Source organism: Saccopteryx leptura, chromosome 13, assembly GCF_036850995.1.
Source record: "Saccopteryx leptura isolate mSacLep1 chromosome 13, mSacLep1_pri_phased_curated, whole genome shotgun sequence".
Classification (NCBI taxonomy): Eukaryota; Metazoa; Chordata; class Mammalia; order Chiroptera; family Emballonuridae; genus Saccopteryx; species Saccopteryx leptura.
In genome coordinates, this window is record NC_089515.1 from 46,297,195 (window position 1) to 46,317,661 (window position 20,467).

Consider the following 20,467-nt stretch of genomic DNA (forward strand, 5'->3'; position numbering starts at 1 on the left):
TCTCTGTGTATATGCACCAGTGTGTGTGTGTCGAGCGTACAAAGGACGCCATGTGCTTTAGAATACCCTGAAAGAGAAAACAGCAATCAATACATCTGTCTAAACAATTAGAAAGATGTTTCCTCATTTCCTAAACCTATCGGGCATGTTTTAGATGCATGCTGTCAGCTCACTGCCATTCAATGGCTTCTAAATAATGCAAAGACAATCAAGTGTACAAATAAGCCGTTCGATGTGGGTGATGGATTATTGGGATAATGGTCATGCACCCCAGGTGTGACATTTGCAATCACATCTCCATTCCATTCCTCAGATAGTAATGATCTTCCTGTCTCTGCCTGGGGAAAGTGATCTCAAGGCTGAGGTGTTGGGGCAGGGGCTGGTACTCCTGGGTTCTGTGATTGATTGTCTAGTGTGTGCTTGAATGTTCTTTGGACACCTGAAATAGGTGTGTGTCCTTTGCTTCCTCTCTACAGTACAGCAATGACACCAACTTCAGGCTATATTCTTCCAAACAAACGGAGAACATGAGTTTAGGAATCTTTGGATGCTGGGTTCTGGCAGATGACCTTAGTATACTGGCTTGGCTCATCCACTTCCTGTCCATCTGAGTCTTTCCGTGTTCACAGCTCCCCAAAAAGGCATGATGAAATCTCCTTGGTGTCTTGAAGGCCCTGACTGTAGTTTTATTTCAAAAAAGTGCTACTGTAGCACAGGGATCTCCGTATAAGTATCTCTGTATCTGAGATGATGACACAGCTGTTGTTGACCTGGTTGAATGTAGGGACGCTCTCCACATCTCCAGACCTGATCCCTGCCTTCTAGCATCTGCGCCGATGGCTGAAGCTACTGCCTTCACTAAACCCTGTCTCACACAGTCATAGCCATTTGGAAGAGGCTTGGAGAGACTGCCTTACAGCTTTCCAGGGCGGTATTCATGGCATAGCACGGCTCTCTGGATCAGGGAGTCTGGCATTTGCTGTTGGCAGGGGTCAGTTGCTATGGAAAAGGCACCCAAATGCTCTAAGTCCTAGTTTCCCTGTCTATGGAAACAATTCTGGAGTGTCAGCCTCAGAGTTTACCATCGGAAAAAAAACATTTGTCTAGATCAGCACATCACTTATCAAAATGTAGTCGGTACTGGCCTCCCCTGAGGAGAACATCTCAGGTTGCTCAACAAAGTTAGCAGGTGACTCGTGCACATTCAACTTTGAGATGTGTTGCTCTGAAACCTACAAGAAGTAGGACAGAAAAAAATTGGGCACTGGGTAGACCATTTTCTATCTTGACCCACAAAAGTTGAGAGTGAAGGTGAAACCTGTAGTGTACTGTGGCTGAGACGCTAAATGAATTCGTGCAGAGGAACTGGCCTGGAGCTGGAACCACCTTGGGCCCTCAGAAGGGGCGTGTTTCTTAGATCAGACCTCCAACGTGCATGTGGTTCCTCTCACTGACCACAGGGGTTTTCTATACAGTAGCCACTGCCCCACACCGCCTTATTGGCGTTCTTGCCTCTGATGGCTTCAGTTACCTGACATCAACCGCCCTCCGAAAATGTTGACTGGAAAACTTCAGAAATAAACAATTCACCCTTCTTAAATCCAGAGCCCTTCTGAATAGGGTGATGAAGTCTCGCGGGACTGCCTCCCACCCCGAACGTGCGCATGCGCTGGCGTCTCTACGCGCCTCAAACGTTAGTCACGTAGAAGCCATCTTGGTTATCAGAGGGATGGTCGTGGAGTCTCAGTGCTGGTATGCAAGTGACCCTAATTTTATGTAACAGTGGCATCCGAGTGGCAGAGTAGTGATATTGGCAGTTTGGATATGCCGGAGAGAAGCCGTCCAGTGCCTGTTGGTGTCGTCAGAAGGTCCACAGCGTCCTGTCGCTACGTCGCGGTGCCTGCGTCACCCGCTTTGCTTTCTCTCATCATGGAGGCAGGCGTTTCGTCATCTCATAACATCGCAGGAAGGGTGAGTCTAGTACGGAAAGGCAGCCGAGAGGGAGAGCAAGTCATACAACTTGATCACAGTCCGTTGTTCTACTTGTTCTGTCTTACTAGCTGTTGTACATCTATTTCCTCCTGTGCCGGATTCATAAGTTAAACTTGATCGTAGGAATGTATGTATAGGAAAATACATACTTACTATATATAGGGTTTGGTACTTTGTATTTCCAGGCATCTACTGGGGGTCTTGGAACATATCCCCTCCCCCACCCAAATATGGGGGACTGCTGTGTCTGTGGAATAAGTTAATGTTTAATAACGGAAACGGTGCTCAGCATACAAGGAGATATGTGCGTTTTTGTCTTTCTCCCCTTCTCTGAATGAAAAATGGCACGTGGAGGCTCAGAACAGTGTTGGAATAAACAGGGATTGTTAACTCGTAGTTCAGGCAGAGTCTCGGGAACGTCTCCACTCTAGGTTTGTGGTGGGTCTTCTAGCGCGTGGGTGAAAACCGCAGGCGAGTTACGCATGAAGACATCTCTCTCGTCTGTTTCTGCTCCTAGATATGTATGCTGGCATCTCAGTATGTGCCTGCTCCATCTCCCTGGGCCCACTTTCCCTAGTGAAATGCCTACCAAGTTCTTTATTTGTCCAACTCAAACTCTTCAAGACTCAGCTCAGGTGCTACCTCCTCCAGGAAGCCTTCCATTATCCACTTCCCAGCTTAGTTGGTCCTCTGTACTTTCCAAGCACCTGTGGTTGCTTTTGGTCAGCCCTGAGCAAAGTCATCCTCTCCGGCTTCCCCATTGCTCTAGTGAGAGTTCCTCAGGGCCCATATGCAGGGGTCCCCAAACTTTTTACACAGGGGGCCAGTTCACTGTCCCTCAGACTGTTGGAGGGCCACCACATACAGTGCTCCTCTCACTGACCACCACTAAAAGAGGTGTCCCTTCCGGAAGTGCGGCGGGGGGGTGGGGAGGGGGGACAAATGGCCTCAGGGGGCTGCATGCAGCCCGCGGGCCGTAGTTTGGGGACGCCTGTTGTACAGTATTCACTTGTTCTCCCACTGGATGCCTGGACAGGACAGACTAGGAAAGATGATGGCAGGTCTTCCCCTATTTCCCCACCCCCATCCCTAATAAAGCCTGCAGATAGATGTTCACTGTTGATTATGGTGTCAGGGTTCTAGGGATTTAAAACAGTTTATTTCCTCTGGTGCAGTAGGAGTGAGTGGCGTGCTCAGCATAGAATGTAATACATACCTCACCGTCTCAGGGCCCTTTCCTGATAAAGCTCATCGCTTGCACCTGCTACAGGCCTTACGCAGATTCGGAACAGGAACTCTGAGGCTCTCTAGAAAGCCCTGTCCCTTTCTAGTACTGTCAAGTCTTCTTACACACTCCTTACCTCCAAATAACACCTTCTCTCCTCTTCCTTCCTCAAAACCCTTGAAACAGAAACCAAAATATATCCAATTACTTGCTGTTCCCAGGGTAAGTGGAGTCTTCAGCCAAAGGAAATGATCTCTAACAAGTGAGTCATCCTGGCAGCCCTGCAGAGGGCACACTAAAGTAAACGGTATTCTTTTTACCCTCAGGGGACTTACATTCTGGTGGGGGAGGCAGGAAAATAAACCAAAGGACAAACACACTTGGTGTTTACATTTGGAAAAGTGTCTGAAGGCAGTAGATGGGGTGAATGTGACATGGTGTAACCTGGGGAGGCTTCTTGGAGGAGGTGGCCTCTGAGTGGCAGCTAGAAGGGTGATGAGAGTAAGTCAGGTGTGTGACAAATGAGTGGAATGGCATTCCATGCAGAGGGAAAAGCGGGTTCAAAGGAAGGGGCGGTGGGGAGTCAAAGGAGCAGAAAAGTCAGCCTGATTGAAGCACTTAAAGGGGAGATTTCTATGAAACAAAGTTGGGAGCAGTGGGAAGTGGTGAGATTATCCTGGGCCTTGGAGGCCATGGTTAAGGTTATTTTATTGTAAAAGCAATAAAAATTCGTGAAGGGAGTGATCTGCATTTGTAAAAGGTCACTGAAGACCCTATGGAGAACAGATGTCGGAGGGGGTTGTAAGGAATAAGACAAGTCCCGGCTCTCCCATAGTTCAAGTGCTAGAGAATTAAAATTCACTTGAGTAGTATGAATTAGCCATGAAGACGGCGGGTAATTTTGAGCCCTTTCACAAAGGATCAATGGCCTGACTCTTGACCTGTGGGACAGTGAGATTATTTCACGAAGTCTTTGGTATCTATGTCTGCCCATCGTTATTGACAGAATAAGTGACCCGTCTCATCTTTTCATTATTTATAATTTCTTTCTCCCTGTAAACATCACTGTGATGAATAAAATATACCCTTTTAAAAAAGCACTGTTGAATGCTGAAGGACTTGCTATTTTTGTGTGTTGCTCAGTTATATTAAGTGAATCCTTTAATTGATATGGAATATGGAAAATAATTTGAGTTTAAAATAAATCCTGCTTGAGTGAGTCAATTTCTAAAAATGTATCCTTTGACCAGAAGATACCAAGTCTTCATCACACGGCTTCGTCTTCCTGGATACCCTAGAACAGTGGTTTTCAGCTGCTGGTCTGTGGACCTTGGCCAGTCTGCCCTGAATTTTCATGCCAGTCCGTGAAAGAGTTAACCATCCTGATGTTGTATGAAGGTTATAGACCCAGTGATTATAGACCCAATGATTATAGATGCTATAATCTTCATACTGGCATTGACTGGTCTGCAGACAAATGATGGACAAACACTGCCGTAGAAGATTATATTTCTTGATCACAGTTATGGGTAGGTTGGGACCAATGGGAGTGTGGAACTTCTGAGCTGGATGAGCAGGTGTTTGTTGTTGTGTGGTCTCCATGGGCAGCATTAAAGGATGTCAGAACAGTTGCAGTTGGAAGGATCTGCATCCTTGAGTCAATAGCAGAGGAGGCAGGTGCCTTGGAGGGTGGTCAGTAAGCCTTTGTTGCTTGAAGCCACGGAGATGTTAGAATTGTGTGTTGTTGCAGTCTAGTGTGGCTGAGGCTAATAGAGTCCTATATGCACATGCATCGGTGACCAAAGAGGCACCTGTGACAAGGATCACCATGCTGTAGCTTTGCGATAGCAAGAAAGTGGAAGCTACCTACACACGGTGGACATTATCCTGCTGTTTGAGGGAGCTCCGTAAATGATACCGTTAGGTGAAAAGTGCGGAGGTCAGTAGATGGGTCTAGCTCTTGGCCATTTGAACATGAAAGGATAAACTTCTGTTAGGAGCAGCTAACATATCTCAGGGTTATGTGCCATTCAGTCCTATAAAACTTTACATTATGGTTATTGTCAAATGGGGACAATACTAGGACTCACCCAAGTGGCTGTTGTGAGAAGGAAAGCTACGGAAGCTGGCCAGGTGACATGCTGGAGCCGGGACCTACACCCAGGCACGCAAGCCTTGGAGCTCACGCCCCTCATCATTTCCCAGTAGTGCCCAGTTGGGGATGCTCATTTATGTGGAAAATTTGAGGGTAGGGAACGTAAGCATCTGGCAGGGATTTGATGGCTCTCGTTAGAGTCTAACGTATGCCATTTAGAATCCATTGAATTTCTTTTCCAACCATACGTAGACATTATGTATTAGCAAACATAAATACATAGTTTTTTAAGGGAGCTAAGATACAGAAAATCATCCCAATTTTAATGTCCTGTCTGCTGTCTTCAGGGTGCATGGGCCCCAGAGCCAAAGGAAAACTCAAAGTGACTGCTCAGAGGGCTAGAGAGGCCTGCAGGCGTGCTGCGAAAACCCTCGTCCTCACTGTAGGGGGTGCAGTTTCTCCCCGTCCCGCTGCCCCCACCTCCCAGGCTCCGGAGACAGCGAGGAACACTGCGCCACTGTCTGAGAATTTGTCCCTTGTTCAAAGGGAAGTTTGCACCCTAATAGATTTTTGACTTTTGCAATTATGTCATTAAAAGCGTCCTGAACTCCAGGCTTGACACGAACTCCAGAAAGAGGCTGCCCTTTTAGCTTTCTGGCTTTACACAATTTATGGTCTTGAGTCTTGCTGAAAAATGCAAGAGGGATTTGGAAAAGGTTCCAGCAGGGCACACATGGACCCACATTCCTCTGCCCCTCCCAGCAGAGTCTTTCTACTAATCCCCTCCCGCCCACGCTGGAGGGGTGCTGTCTTCAGGATTAGAAGGTCTTTGTCTGGGTCTTCCAGAGAATAGAAGCAGGTGGGAACTGTAACTTAGTCCCGTCCATCGCTTTAGCAAATCTGTTCACAGCTGCTATTCCTCTCCTGCACCCTCTGTCTCCATCACCCTGCCTCTCTTCCTGTCTCCCTTTATCCCTGCTCCCCTTACCCCTCCTCCTCTGACTCCCCTGGCCCTGGAGGGTCACTTAGCATTTTGGGGTGAAGGCAGGACCAGAGAAGGGGGATGTTTGAAGTCAAATTGCATCCTATTCCTGACTTTGGCCTCTTTCAGACCATGTCTCTGGGCAAGTCACTTGAACCTCTGAAGCCCCATCTGTGACCCAGGGCTGAGTGGCATCTGTCTCTTAGGCTGTGGCTTGAAGGACTCCCTGCAAGTCAAGGGGCAGCACTGTGCTTGTGTGTCGTAAGCACCTCGTGAATATCAGGTTATTGGGGGAGCCCCAATGGTGCTGTAGATGAGATCGTGTTCTCTGGCAATGGACAGGGTTCGAATCCCTGGTCTGCTGCTTGAAAGTTGAGCCATTTTCCAAGTCACTTATGCTGTCTAGGGTCAGTTTCCTTATCAGTGCCATGGGGACAAGGATGGATGCCCTTTATCTGTGGCATCACTGTGGGGGGAAAAAGGTATTAGTTACTTAGACTGCAGACCCTCAGTAAATGCAGCCTCTTGGTAGGGAAGTGTGGTGAGCAGAGAGAGACCGACCAGTGAGCAGAATGCAGATTTCTCAGTTCCTCGGAATTTGTGCATCTAATTATTCAAGAGAAGAGGTGGCCTCACCCTGACCAGACCCTTTACAGGATTGAGCTGTAAACCCAGTCCTGAGCCGAACTCAGCGGCCTATGGCTGTGTGGCCTGCCAGAGAAGGCTACCCACCCCGGACCTGCCACCGCATTCGGGGGAGGAGGACGCCTGCATTCTCTCTTTCCTCACTGCCGGTGGGCCCGCCGCTTGGCGAGTTTCTCCTCTGTGGCCTGTCCTCCACTACCTCCTGCTCAGGTACCAGATGAGAACACGACTTAGGATGCATATATCGGGGGAGGGGCTGGGATGTTGGACAGGTGTGGCCAGGCGAGGAGACAAGCTTAGTGGGGATTCCGGCTTCTGACCTAGTTCCAGAACCGAGTTCTTCCACTTCTGGCTGTGAACTCAGGCCGAGTGACATAGCATCTTTCAGCCAGCCTTGGTTTCCTTGACCATGCAGTTGTAAAAATCAGCAGCACACTCCTCGAAGGGTTGCTGTTAGAAAATAATGCCCATAGACTGGGTGCGTTAGCCAGCAACAGATGAGCTGTTGTCAGTGTAACCTCGGACGGTGGGCCCTCGGAGTAGCCAGCAGGGGGATCAGGTGTGGGGTTGTTGGAGAAACAAGACCCCCTCGTTAGGAGACCTGAGATTTCCAGTGAAGGTCCTCCTGCAGCCCCCCGGCTCCAGGAAGGCTCCGTGCTCCCTCGCCATGCGTGCTCTCAGACCCATCCGTACGTCCGCACGTTTAATGCACAGCATTAGAATTCTTTTATTTTTCTGAGAGTCTCTTGGAGCAGACGAGAAAAGTAGACTGCTAGAGCCACAGGTACTCCGGTGATCATCTCGAGTGATGACAGACTTGCAGCCTTGGGCAGATCTGACTCACACCCATATTTTGTTTTGTCCGCACAGACTTTTTGTTTTTTGGTGAACTGATATGTCAACCTTTAAAACCTGGGAGTTTCCCCAGATGGTCTGGTTTCTCTTGCAAAGTCATAAATCTGGCGACACTGACTTGCATCTGACATGGCAGCGATTGGGTGGAGAGGGTAGTGGCTGCCCCTTGCTCTGTGCCCGAGCTTCTGTCCACTGTGGTCCTGTCTCCACGCATGTCAATTCTCACCTCTTTGCTGTTTCCTTGTCTGCATGGCATTGGAGTTTGCAACTTCTGAGTCGAACTCATTGTATAGATGGGAAAGCTGAGGCCCGGTGATAGGAAATGCCTTTGCCGAGGTCACCTGACGAGAAAGTGCGAGGAGTGGGATTTAAACCTAGACATCCCTAGGTCACAGCTCTCTCCGTGGAAGCCCAGCCTGGGAGGAGCTGGAACCGCCCATCCGTGAGGCACCTTGGCACTGAAGCTGTCTGAGCAGCCCCACGGGGGTGGGTCCCACCCCTCTGGCCTTCACCTCTCAGGAGTCATGGGTTTGGGTGGGGTGGCTGTTGTCCAGGGTGGCCTCCTGAGTTTCACCCGGGCCTTTCTGAAGGCCAGAACCAGAGCAGCCGGCCCAGAGACTGTCCCTGCCTTCTGGTGGCATGCTTTATTCCCTCGCTTTAGCACCTGTCTTCTTGTCCTTTTCCGTTGTCTCTGTTAGGTAGGGCTGGCCCACTGTTCTCGGAGTTTTATGTAAACTGCGGTCAAGAGAGGTGAGGGGTTGTGCTGCAGACTGCCCGGTGGCCCCAGGCTGTCCCCAGCCTGTCACCCGCTCGCTGATGAGGGCACCGGCTTGCAGAGCCCAGGTTACAGCTGCACCCTAGCCTCGCCTGCCTGGACCTCAGTCAGCCCCAGGGGTACATCACATGGTGCCATGAATGACCAGAACCGACTCCAGACAGGCCAGAGGAGGCCGGCAGACAGCTGCAGCAGCGACCTCTGTGTCCTCCTGCCTCCCAGGGGCTCCCGTGCTCTTCAGAGCCTGTGACAACAAGTGGGGGACCTGGAGGGGGATGACGTCTCAGTGCTGGGCTGGTTTTTTCCATTCATGTTGGTGCCTAGAGGCGCAAAAAGAGGGCTGGTGGGGCTGGTCTCGTGCTTCCATTGTTCTCAATCAGCCACACATTTGTCTCTGAAAATGAAATTACGAAGAGCAGCTGGGAGACAATATGGACAGTTGACCCAAATGTGAAGCGGCTTCTTGTCCCTCTGATAAGAGGCCGCTGCTGGGACAGGCAGCAGGGATTAAGCAGTAATCTTATTACGCGGGGTCTGCCAAGGGCGAAGCAAGGGTCACTTCCCTGCATGGCATGCTTCCCCTCTCTAAGCCCCTGTCCTGTCCCTGCAGGGCTGCCCATCCTCAGGGAGGAGATGTCAGGTTTCCTCCCTGTGTCAGGATAGCTCGCCTGCCGTCCCCAACCTGCGGATTCCCCTGCAGCTTGTACCTGCCGCTGGCGTGTGGATGGAAAGCCGTATTGCAAGGTCAAGTGCATTAAGACCAAACACTCCTCGTGTCCTACCCATCCAGGTAGTGGTCCATAGTGGAGGGGTAATGTCTCCATTTTGGGGACAGCCTGACTAAGCACAGGGACCTCGATGGGCTTCTGTCCAAAGACAGCATTAGGAGGAGTGAATGTGGCAGAGTAGGAGAGGAGTTCTTCCCCCCCCCCACCATCTGACTCAGCTGTCTGCTTTCTGCATAACTGAACATCAGAAATCGGTGTCTGGCCCCTGCCTAGCTTCCTTCTCCTTTGCCGTCAGTAAAAGTCACCCCCATCTTTGTCACCAGTGGAGCTAGGAGGAGCGTGTATCTGCCGTGGGTGGGTAGATGTGGCCGGCTGGCGTTGGAAGCTATTGCAGGATGGGGGACCGTGTAGATCTTGGCCAGCGAACAGTAACGAGAGCTGGTGTTGACATCAACTTGTATCTGTAACACTCGGGGCAGCTGACACTATTGCACCGACTCTTCTGTGCCAGCGAACAGGAGGGAACCAGACAGTGTAAGAGAAAGATAAAACCGTGTTTTGAGTCTCCCCTACATTTCATTTATACATGACGCCAGAATACAGATCCACGCTTGTATGAAGCAATGTGGAATGTGTTCCCATTCCCCCGAAGCCACCTCCCACTGTGGCGCCTTAACTTGAACCTAGCAGGGGCTCTGTCAGGACTCGCTGAGAGAATGCATGGGCGCCTGGCATCAGGTTCTTACAGAGGCACGGGGTCCCCCCTTTCTGCTAATATCCTCCGAGGCTTTAAAAATCACACAGACAAGGAAGGAGTACAACTTTCTCGACTTGAAGACAGGAGTCAGCAAACTTTTTCTGGGAAGTCCCTGATGGGAAATCATTTGGGTTTTTTGTAGGCGAGAAGGTCCCTGTCGCGGCGACTCACTCCATCACCGCCCCACACAAAAACTACCAGGGAAAATACAAAATCAAACGGGCGTGGCTTCTGTCCACACCTTTACTTACAAAGCCAGGTGCCGGCTGGCGTTGGCTCAGGGGAGGCTACTCGCCTACGCTGATATCGACCTTTGGTCTGTTCCAGCAGCGAGAGCTGCGTTTAGAAACAAGTCTGTCACTTTGGCCAGGTTTGGTCTATGGATCAAAACCTGGACCCAGGATGTTACCATGAAAACAAACGTAAAGCTAGTTGTCAGGGAAACGGGGTTCTTTACAATCCCCCCCCCCCATGCCCCGTTTATTGATGTAGCCTGAGGCCCTAAGAAAGCCACGTTCCTTTCCTGGCTGTAGCGAAGGTTTCCATCAGAAGACCTTTAAGGTCTTTCCCAAGATGTATAGGGCTCACTGTCACACACCTTCACCACTAAAAAAAAAATCTTTGATGAGCCTCTGGAAGCTCAGCACGAGTGTCATGACAAAAACCCCCAAACACCAGCGTTGGGAGTGTGGTATAGAGAGAAAAGCCTCACTGTGTCCATATGGAACAGTTACCGACCACTGCTTGCTGCACGTATTTTCATGGTGCCGTTTTATTTCTGGGTATAGTGCACGTGGCACAATCTTTTTGAGACCTGAGCTCTCAGCCCTGCCTCTACAGCAGAGGGCTCATTTCTTATACTCAGATAGAAGGCGGTGCCCAGTCCAGACAGTGAGGACTCGGACGTGTGCCTCACGTTAAGAACACTTGACAATCTCAGCCCACACTGTGACTAAAGAAGTGGGGCGAAGGTGGGGGGCCGTCAGAGGAATGGTCCTCGGAGCCTGTGGCAGCGAGGCTCCAAGGGGGATTGAGTGGTGATTCCTGGGGACAGTGCCAGCAGCACGTCCTAAACAGACTTCCCTTTGTCTGAGTGAGGCTGTTTCCTGGGCCCAGACACGCTCGGTTTCTGCCCATTGTCTAAGACCGATCCTCACCACTGACTCCCTACTGATGTCCTTCCAACTTGAGTTCATGCTTCTGTTCAACAGAAGGGACTTCTGCTATGTACCATCGAAATCCTTGACTGACGTACCAAAGATGCAGCTCTGCATTAAATAGCATCCTTTAATTATTATTGCTAACATCAAAGTAACCCTTTCCAGAGACGGGCTGGGGATCTTCAGCGTAAACTCTAAGCTGATCTTGGGGGACCTGTTTCACTGGGAGGAAGCCTCCCATTGGCCTGGAAAGATTTGCTCTTCTAGATACTGTGTTGGCCTAAGAGCTTTCTAAAGGGCTGATGTTGTAGGAGAAAGAGCTTCTCCTTCACTGCTCCACCCACCTGTCCGTCCATCCATCTGTCTGTTCATCCGTACATCCATCCATCCATCCATCTCACTCATCAAATAATTTATTTCATCAATATATATCTAGCATCTTGTATGCATTCAGCATGGCACAGGGTCTTGTCCCAAGTGAGCAAGGCTAGAGGAGCTTATACTCTATGGGCAGGCCAGACACACACTTGCATAACTAATTATTTAATTACACCTTCTATAAGAACCATGAAGAAAGTTTTATTTTTTAGGGTGTTTACCAGGGCTGGCAGGGAGACTTTCCCTAATTTGTGAGGAAGAGTGAGGATAGCCTTGCCAAAGAAGAGGGACAATGGAGGTTTGAGCTGAAGGATGAATGGACATGAACAGTTAAAGCAGGGAACAGAATGTGGAGTGAGAGGAACAGAATGTGTGAGGTCTCTGGTCATTTATCCCCTAGGCAGACTCAGGGCAAACTGCCCTTGCTTTCTCCTTCCCTGTTTGTCTCTCTGCACCACTCCTGTGAGTGTCTATGTCTTGTGATGAGCAATTCAGCTGTGGCTCCCTTCTTACATCTCTTTGTCCTTCACCTAAGCCTACAACCAGTCCTGACCTTCCAGAGTTTTCTAAATGGGCCACTCCTCCTGAGCCTTTTGGGACTTTTGGCTTTGCCCATTAGGCAGGGCTGGATCCCAAGCTATAATATGCATGTGAACACTCCCAGAATTTCAGCGTGTATTACCCACCTATATTTCTGGATTTTTCCTCTTGTTCTTTGGGTCAAGCTCTGGTCATTCCAGTGCTTATAGCACTACAACTAGAAACAGAAGGAAGTTATGACAACCCGAATTAGGAGGCTTTTGTCTAGACGGCGTGCTTCTGGATGCCCCGCAAACACCATGTCTCTTTCCTCTTTTTTGTTCTCGTTATCTGTGAGTAATAAGGGCTGGCTCTGATGATTGAATCAATGACCATGATTGCCAAACCCTTAGAAAATGTCAGACCAGAGTTGATAATAAATTTTGTCCATGGAAATTGTCAAGGGAAGGTCTGAGCTTTGCTCTCTCCTCCTTACAGAAAACATCAGAAGAATCCTGTGAGTGGTCCAAATGAAGATGCGAACAAGGTCCTTTTCACCTTGAGGTGCACTAACCCAGTGTCCTTTCCTCGCGCTGTTTTCCACGTTCCCCCCATCAGGAAAACAGCAGAGCGCGGTTGCATCTGAAGGGCAGGTAGGCAGATGAGTGGGCAGAATAAAAGAGTGTGCAAATATTCTTGAAAGTTCAAATGAACAAGGCAAACCCCCACCAGCTCAGCAGTCCTGTCGTACTTCTCTACGTGACACTAAACACGAGCAACGGACGGACCAATTAGGTTTCTCCTTTATTTTCCACATGACTCTTAGTTGGAACGGGAACATCTGGAGCTCAAAACCAATTGCCCAGAACTAGCTGCTGTGCTAATTAATATTCACTCAAATAGCATTCTGCAAGGTGTCCCTTCTGGCATCTGGGTGCCCTGCAGGACTGGCGCGTTCCTACGCCATGTCCACCACAGGAGACCCCTGGCTGGCCAGTCGGAGGGGGAGGGGCAGCACGCCCTCCCACGGAGCTGGTGCAGGGCCCATTGGACACAGTGCTGGGGAGCAGCTCCGGAGGAAACGTTCTGAAGGTGGCAGCCAGGGCTGACGAGCCGGCCACCTCCCCACTCTCGTGAGCATAGGAGAGGGCGAGCCTCACCTTGTCAGACGAGGGGAGAACGGAGGCCTTTTCTTTGTGGACTATTCTGAGGTAGCCACCGTTTCTCTTTTGAGAGATGAACTGATATAGGGGCTGGAACAGTCTGGGCAAGTCTCTGCCTCCAGGGGTCTCCACAAGTCTGAGCCTGCCTCCATGGGTTCACGGGGTGGCTCAGGGGTCTCTTCTTCACTTCCCCTTGACAGTGCAGCACTCAGAGCGGTGCTGGTGTAGAAACAGACGCCATCAGGGCCACTCCCTCCGGTTCCCTGGCTCGTTAGTGGTTTACTTTGCAGTCGCAGACCTGCATTGGCCAATCTGGTAGCCAACTGAAATGCGGCTGGACCGAACTCAGATGTGTTGGAAGTATCAGACGTACACCTCGTATCAAAGACTTTGAGTAAACACAGAGATATTTTAGATTCTTTCACAGTCTGATTACTTATTGAAAGCTAATATGTTGGCTTAAATAAGACATGTTAACGTTAGCCACCTACCTATTCTTACCTTTTCAATGAGACTGCTAGAAAATTTAAAACTACATTAGGTGCTTCCCTCCGTGGCTGAGCTGTGTTTCTGCTGGATCTCTTGACCTGCGGTCTACACCTGGGTGGACGGGCACTCCCTCAGCCCCCTTGAATACAATAGCTGCTGTTCACTGATGGCTGCTGGGAAGCACCTGCCATGGCCTGCTATCCGGACCTTTCGTACTTGTGGCAGCCCTCCAGCCCAGGGACCCCCAGCCTCATTTTGCAGATGAAGAACTTGGGCTGGGTGGGGGGAGGCCTATAATCTGTCAGATCCATTTGGTCAGTGCAGCAGCATTGAGTGAGCACCAGCTGTGTGCGTCCCATTGCGCCAGGCAGTGGAGGTCCTGGGTTGGAAGAGTCATCACCTGGGACATGCTTGATGGGATCCTAGGCCCCCCCTTAAATCATCCCTTCCCCAACACTGTGTGATTCTGCCTGTGTTTCTCAGTGTAAGGAAGATGAGATTCCCAGTCACTGTCATCCTTTCCTCTCTCTCTGGTGGGACTGGTTATGAGGACAAGGCAGATGATGGAATTAGAGCCAGGGTGTGCGTGTGACTCACGCGCTGTCTGTCTATGCATAACCGTTGCAGCACAATATGCTGTTCTCGGTGTGATAATTGAGGTGCCCGGCCCGGGGCCTGGTGTTTCTGTGTCACACCAGGTTGATTTAGGAGGAGCCAGGACACGGTGCATTACACCGTCTTGGAGAAAGAGGTTGGAATCTGGAGGGTGGGTCAGGGCAGAAGAGCAATGGGGCACAGTCAATGGCAGGAGCTGAGATGGGACTGACCACAGTGGTGAGGGGTTCTGACTCTGCTTGGCGAGCTGGGGACTTAGAGTTCGAGGCCCAGCATTGAGTCAGGGCCTATGAGCACAGAGGAAGGAAAAGTCTGAAGTTAGTGTAAGAAAGAGGCTCCAAATAGGACAGGAAACAAATAGCATTTGTTCTTGCCTTGATGGTCAAATATAGGCTGTTGAGAAACTATGGCTGCATTGTTTATGGGATATCTGGTTAGTACAGGACCTGGGAAGTATTCAGTGTTCACATATATTATAGTGAGTGAATGAAGGAATGAGTGATTTCATTCATCAGTCCTTTGTGTACTCATTCATTAAGAAAATTAAATGTTTCTGTCCCACTCACTATCCCAGTTTTTTTCTTCTTCTCCAAGTGAGAGGAGATAGACTCTCGCCTGCACCCCGACAGGGATCCGCCTGGCAGCCCCCATCTGGGGTCAGTGCTCTGCCCATCTGGGGTAATACTTGCAATTTAGCTATTTTTAGCACCTGACGCAGAGGCTCCATGGAGCCATCCTTAGTGCCTGGGGCCAATACACTCAAACCAATCGAGCCATGGCTGTGGGAGGGGAAAAGACAGAGAGGGGGAGAGAGAGAGAGAGAAAAAAAAAGGGGGGGGGAGGGAGAGGTGTGGAGAAGCAGATGGTCATTTCTCCTGTGTGCCCTGATCAGGAATCCATCCCTGGACATCCCCATGCCAGCTGACACTCTACTGCTGAGCCAACTGGCTAGGGCCCACTGTCCCCCAGTTTTGCCAACTGCTGAGCATCTGGAGTTGTTCTTCCTGTGAATCCATGGTCGTGCTTTGTTTTGACATAAATTAAGTGACCATCTGGCCTCAATTCCTTCTAGACTCAGGACATCTAATTAATCTCTTCTGCCCCGACAGATCCTGCCCGATTCTGCCCATTCCATCCCTTATCACCATGTCTTGCTGCGATCACCTTTTAGGGGCCATCTTTAAACCGGAAACCTGACATGAGAAACAAACATGCATCACCAGCAGGTAGTTTGGGTTGGCGATACTGTGGTCCTCTTGCCCTGGAATGGCCCTTTTCTTCCTGTGCCGCCTGTGTGGTTTTTCATGAGAGGTCCAAGAATCTCAGAGTGGGAATGGCGATCCATGGCAGTTCCTGAGAGCGCTATGGGCTCTCCATCATGCTATTTAAAATCAGTGATTTTATATCTGTGACAAATTATATAACGAGGCATTTTCCAGAGCTTTGGCATGACTGCCGTTTGAGAAAATACTGTCACCGTTTCAGCGACTGCCTTTGCAGTTGGCTTAGAATCACATCAAAGCCAACGAGTATTATTCCAATTGTTTGAATGAAAGAGGAAAGGGCAGAGAGAGATTAAAGCATAAAAGATGTTTGCTACCCGATTGATGTCACTGCATCCTGACCAGGGATGGCTTTGCAGCATTTTTCAAAGGGGGGGAAAAAAAGAAGCAAGTAATGGGAAAATGGAGTCATCACAGAGCGCCCATTAGTATCAGCGTGCTAAATTTGAAAGTATTTATTCTGGAGCCGTCTGCGTCATGTTCACATTGGGAGCCGAAACTCAGTTTTCAGCCAAAGAGCCATATCCATCACGTTAAAATTAATGTTGTCAATTTAAATATTATTGGCTTTGTTTGTATTTGATTTGCAACTTTGTTTTGATTTTGTTGCTGTGTAAGAGGTATAAAATAAGAAAGATGCACTTAGGTTTATGTCTCTATAAATTTTAGGGCGTTGGAAATGAGAGTAGACTGTGGATACTCTGTCTCTCCCGTCAGGTCCTGCCGGGTCGCATGCAGACTTCCAGCCTGCTCGAGGTGGTCTCACGGGGCGCTCCACTCCTGGGGAGCGGTAGGGCTGTCCGTGGTTGGGAAGGTCCTCATCTGGACCACTGGTGGATCTGCACTTAGTGTCGGAACCATACCCTGCTGGACACAAGGCTCATGGGTTACTTGTGCTGGAATAAACTCTATGGATTCTGTTGCAGGCAGGTTCACAACTTGAGGTTTCTCCTCATTTAGTTTTTGACAGTAGTAAGTTGGGTAAGGGTCTCATATCTTCTTAACCTAGTCCAGGAAACTCTGTGTTTTGGGGGATACCTGTTATGTGCATTCAGGGTAGTATGATGAATTCTTCACTTACTCTGCAGGACAGGTAGGCATCAGTAACTCCAGCGTCGATGTGAGAGGCTCAGAGCAGTTCACTTGGAGGGGAAGGTTAGGGTTTCAGTGGCGATAGCTTTGCTCCAGGGCTCAGGGAGCCCCCCTGTTCGTGAGAGCGCCCCACCGAGCTCCTGAGGAAATTCTGCAGGCAGGGCTCTGAAGCAGTGTATGCAGTGGACGTGTCCCCTGAGAGCCACACAGATTGTGCCACACAGGCAGGCTTTCAGTGAGCTGTCAGCCAAGCACCCTGGCACCCGCACCACCACGCCCGGCCTGACCTTGCAGTTCTTCTTGGAGTCCCATGAAACCTGAATACCTCTTTTAAGCGCTTTGCTGTCTCTGGATGTTGGCCAAGCCTCCTTCCCCGTGTCTTATTTGAGTCGTGACCGTGATAAAACCTTTCTCCCTTGGGGAATGTGGTGGCCCAATCTGAGTTCACCATTCTAGAAGTACATTCTGAGAAGTCGTGCCCTTGAGATGATCTTTTGTCATTTCAGTTCCATGAGGGATTTATCTCTCCCGTGTCTCCAAATCTTGGTAGGTCAAATCGCTCATGTCAACTTAAAGCAGTTACCTATAAAGTTCCCAACAAAAGTCTCACTGGCTTATTTTTTTTTTTTAATTTATTTTTTTTACAGAGACAGAGAGAGAGTCAAAGAGAGGGATAGACAGGGACAGACAGACAGGAACGGAGAGATGAGAAGCATCAATCATCAGTTTTTCGTTGCGCATTGCAACACCTTAATTGTTCATTGATTGCTTTCTCATACGTGCCCTGACCGCGGGTCTTCAGCAGACCGAGCAACCCCTTGCTGGAGCCAGCGACCTTGGGCTCAAGCTGTTGAGCTTTTGCTCAAACCAGATGAGACCTCGTTCAAGCTGGCAACCTTGGGGTCTCGAACCCGGGTCCTCCGCAACCCAGTCTGACGCTCTATCCACTGCGCCACCGCCTGGTCAGGCACACTGGCCTATTTTTAAAAGCCTCAAAAGGTACATAGTTTGAGGCGGGGGTGGGGGGAGAATATCATGTGATTGTTAAAATCCCCATGATAATATATATTTGCTTCTCATTTTCCTGCTTGCTTGAGGCTGAATTTTCTTTGCCCAACATGACAGCATAAAACTGAAATAGTACTGTGAGGCAAGTGGTTTCTTCTTTTCCAAATGAGAGGAGGAGAGATAGACTCCCACATGTGCTTCTCTGGGATCCACCCAGCAACCCCCATCTGTGGCCAATGCTCTGCTCATCTGGGACCATGCTTGCAACTGAACTATCTTTAGTACCTGAGGCGGAGGCTCCACGAAGCCATCCTCAGTGCTTAGGGCCGACGTGCTTGGTGCTTGAACCAATTGAGCCATGGCTGTGGGAGGAGAGAAGGAGGGATAGAGGGATAGAGAAGCAGATGGCTTCTACTGTGTGCCCTGACCAGGAATCAAACTCAGGACATCCACACGCTGGGCTGACGCTCTACCACTGAGTCAGCCTGCCAGGGCCTGTGATTTCAGCAATGGCCACTTTAATGTTTCAGTGGACTCCTCCTACTTTTAATCTCCACCACCCCATTCCCCCTGCCTCCCGCCAGCTCCCCAGATCTCCGTGAGTTCTTAATCATTTGTGACTCCGATCATGAGGAGTCGTCCAGTGTGTGGGCCAGTTTCCTTACTGCTCCAGGAGCCGTGTCACCAGCACCAGGTCATCTGTAGACATTCGTATTTCCTGTGCTTTTTCTTGTCTAGCTTTTGACAATAGCCATTTGGGTAAGGATTTCATTACATCCTAATTGCTCCTGTTCCTTTTCTCTATTTTCTCTCATTCAAGACAAATGTAGAAAATGAGTTTCCGGTCTCAGCTTTGTAGTCCCTCTTTGCTTGTTCCCGACTTCCTTCCACAGTCTTTGGGCCAGCGTCTCTGAGATGGCCAACTTGCTTACCCACTGCCTTTTGAAGGCAGAGTGAGCTTGGTTCTGCCTCTTGAACGTTTATTTGTACTAAGTGTTTAGGATAGAAAAGAACACATTTTTCAAACTTCCTATTTGAGCCCCCCCCCCCCAGATATTTGTCTCATGAGCTGTTTGCAAACCCTCACCCTCTATCCCTGAACTGGGTTCGTATTCAGCAGCAGGAGCTAATGAGGGAGTGGAAGGCCAGATGGAAGGCCAGCCACACCGCAAATACCAGGTTGGACTCGGAGGCCCCAGCTTCTGAAATGATACTTGTTTGCAATTCTGTTTTATTTTTATTTTTTATTTTTTTGCAATTCTGTTTTTTAAAGTTTCCATTTCGCACTGGTTCTGAGCAAACACTGCTGAAAGTGAGCCTTCTCTGCTTTGAGAGCAGAATGCCCAACATGGGGGAGTTAAAGATGTACTTTTTTAGATTGGGGTAATTTTCTACCTTCCAGTAACTCTTTTTTTAGTTTGTGTAGCTTTTTTTTTTTTTTTAGATTTTATTTATTCATTTTTAGAGAGAGAGAGAAGGGGGGAGGAACAGGAAGCATCAGCTCCCATATGTGCCTTGACCAGGCAAGCCCAGGGTTTTAGACTGAGGACCTCAGTGTCCCAGGTCGCCACCTCATCCATTGCACCCCCACAGGCCAGGCGACCACGAACTCTCAGAATCCCCTTCATCATCTCTTCAGAGGTATTTCCTGTGCAGGAGATTAAGACTCTGTTTCTGATGAACAGGGCTTCTCCTGAAATACTTGCTTTCACTCAGAGTGTGTGTGTGTGTGTGTGTGTGTCTACATACATGTACACACACAATTGTGTTCCCACTTGGTCACAGCCTGACCCTACTTCACACCCACATCTGCATGACATAGCAGTCTGTTCAGCCAATCCAACTAAGAAAGTTCCAGACATCTGGCGATTTGACACTTGTGACTGGGACTCCTTGCAGTGCTCCGTTTGCCTTCTGGTTTCCACCCACAGGCGTGGTGCTGGCATGGCGCTGCCATTGGCGCCGACGTGGTGCTGCCTTGGTGGTTCCCCTTGCGGACTGAGCCTTGCAGTACGGACGAGTTGCTGAGGTTAGCCCCGGGAAGAGCGTCGTGGGCCTCAGTGGACAGTGGCTGGACGAGCCCCAGACTGCATTATGAAACCAACCCTTGTTTCCAGGGCGGGGCTCTTGCTGAATGGTCTGTGTTACCTGATTGCAAATAAGGACGACAGAAATAAAACATCCTTAATTTCTGTGAAGGTCAGGACTCAATCTTCAAGAACAAGTTATGTAGGGAGGGATGGATGCGGCTCCCAGATTGGGAGATCTAACAGAGAGAGCCCAACGGCTTTTCCAGCCAGGGCCACCTCACCAGCTGTGGGGACTGAGCTCTGGTTCTTGGGCTTGGGAATAGGTGGTGGAACCAGTGGTTCATCATGCTGACAGCCGACCATGGGGGGCCCTGAGGCTAATGTCCCCAGACACAGTGTTCCTGCCTTCCCTTCCTTGACTGACTCCTCGCCGGGGTCCCTCCTCTCCTTGGGTGAGGGTTCTGCCTTCAGATCCCATCCAGCCTCCCTGGAGCCTCCTTGCCGGCGCGGACCTCTCTCACCCTTTCTGCTTTCCTCCAGATCACTTGGCCAGGACCTTGGTTGTTGATCTGTTTGGTTCTTTGACCTGGGATCATTTCTACTAGGGCCTCCTCTGATGTTTAATTTTAAATTTGCTGTCTCTTATTTGAGCTGTAACTACTCACATCCTCAAGGT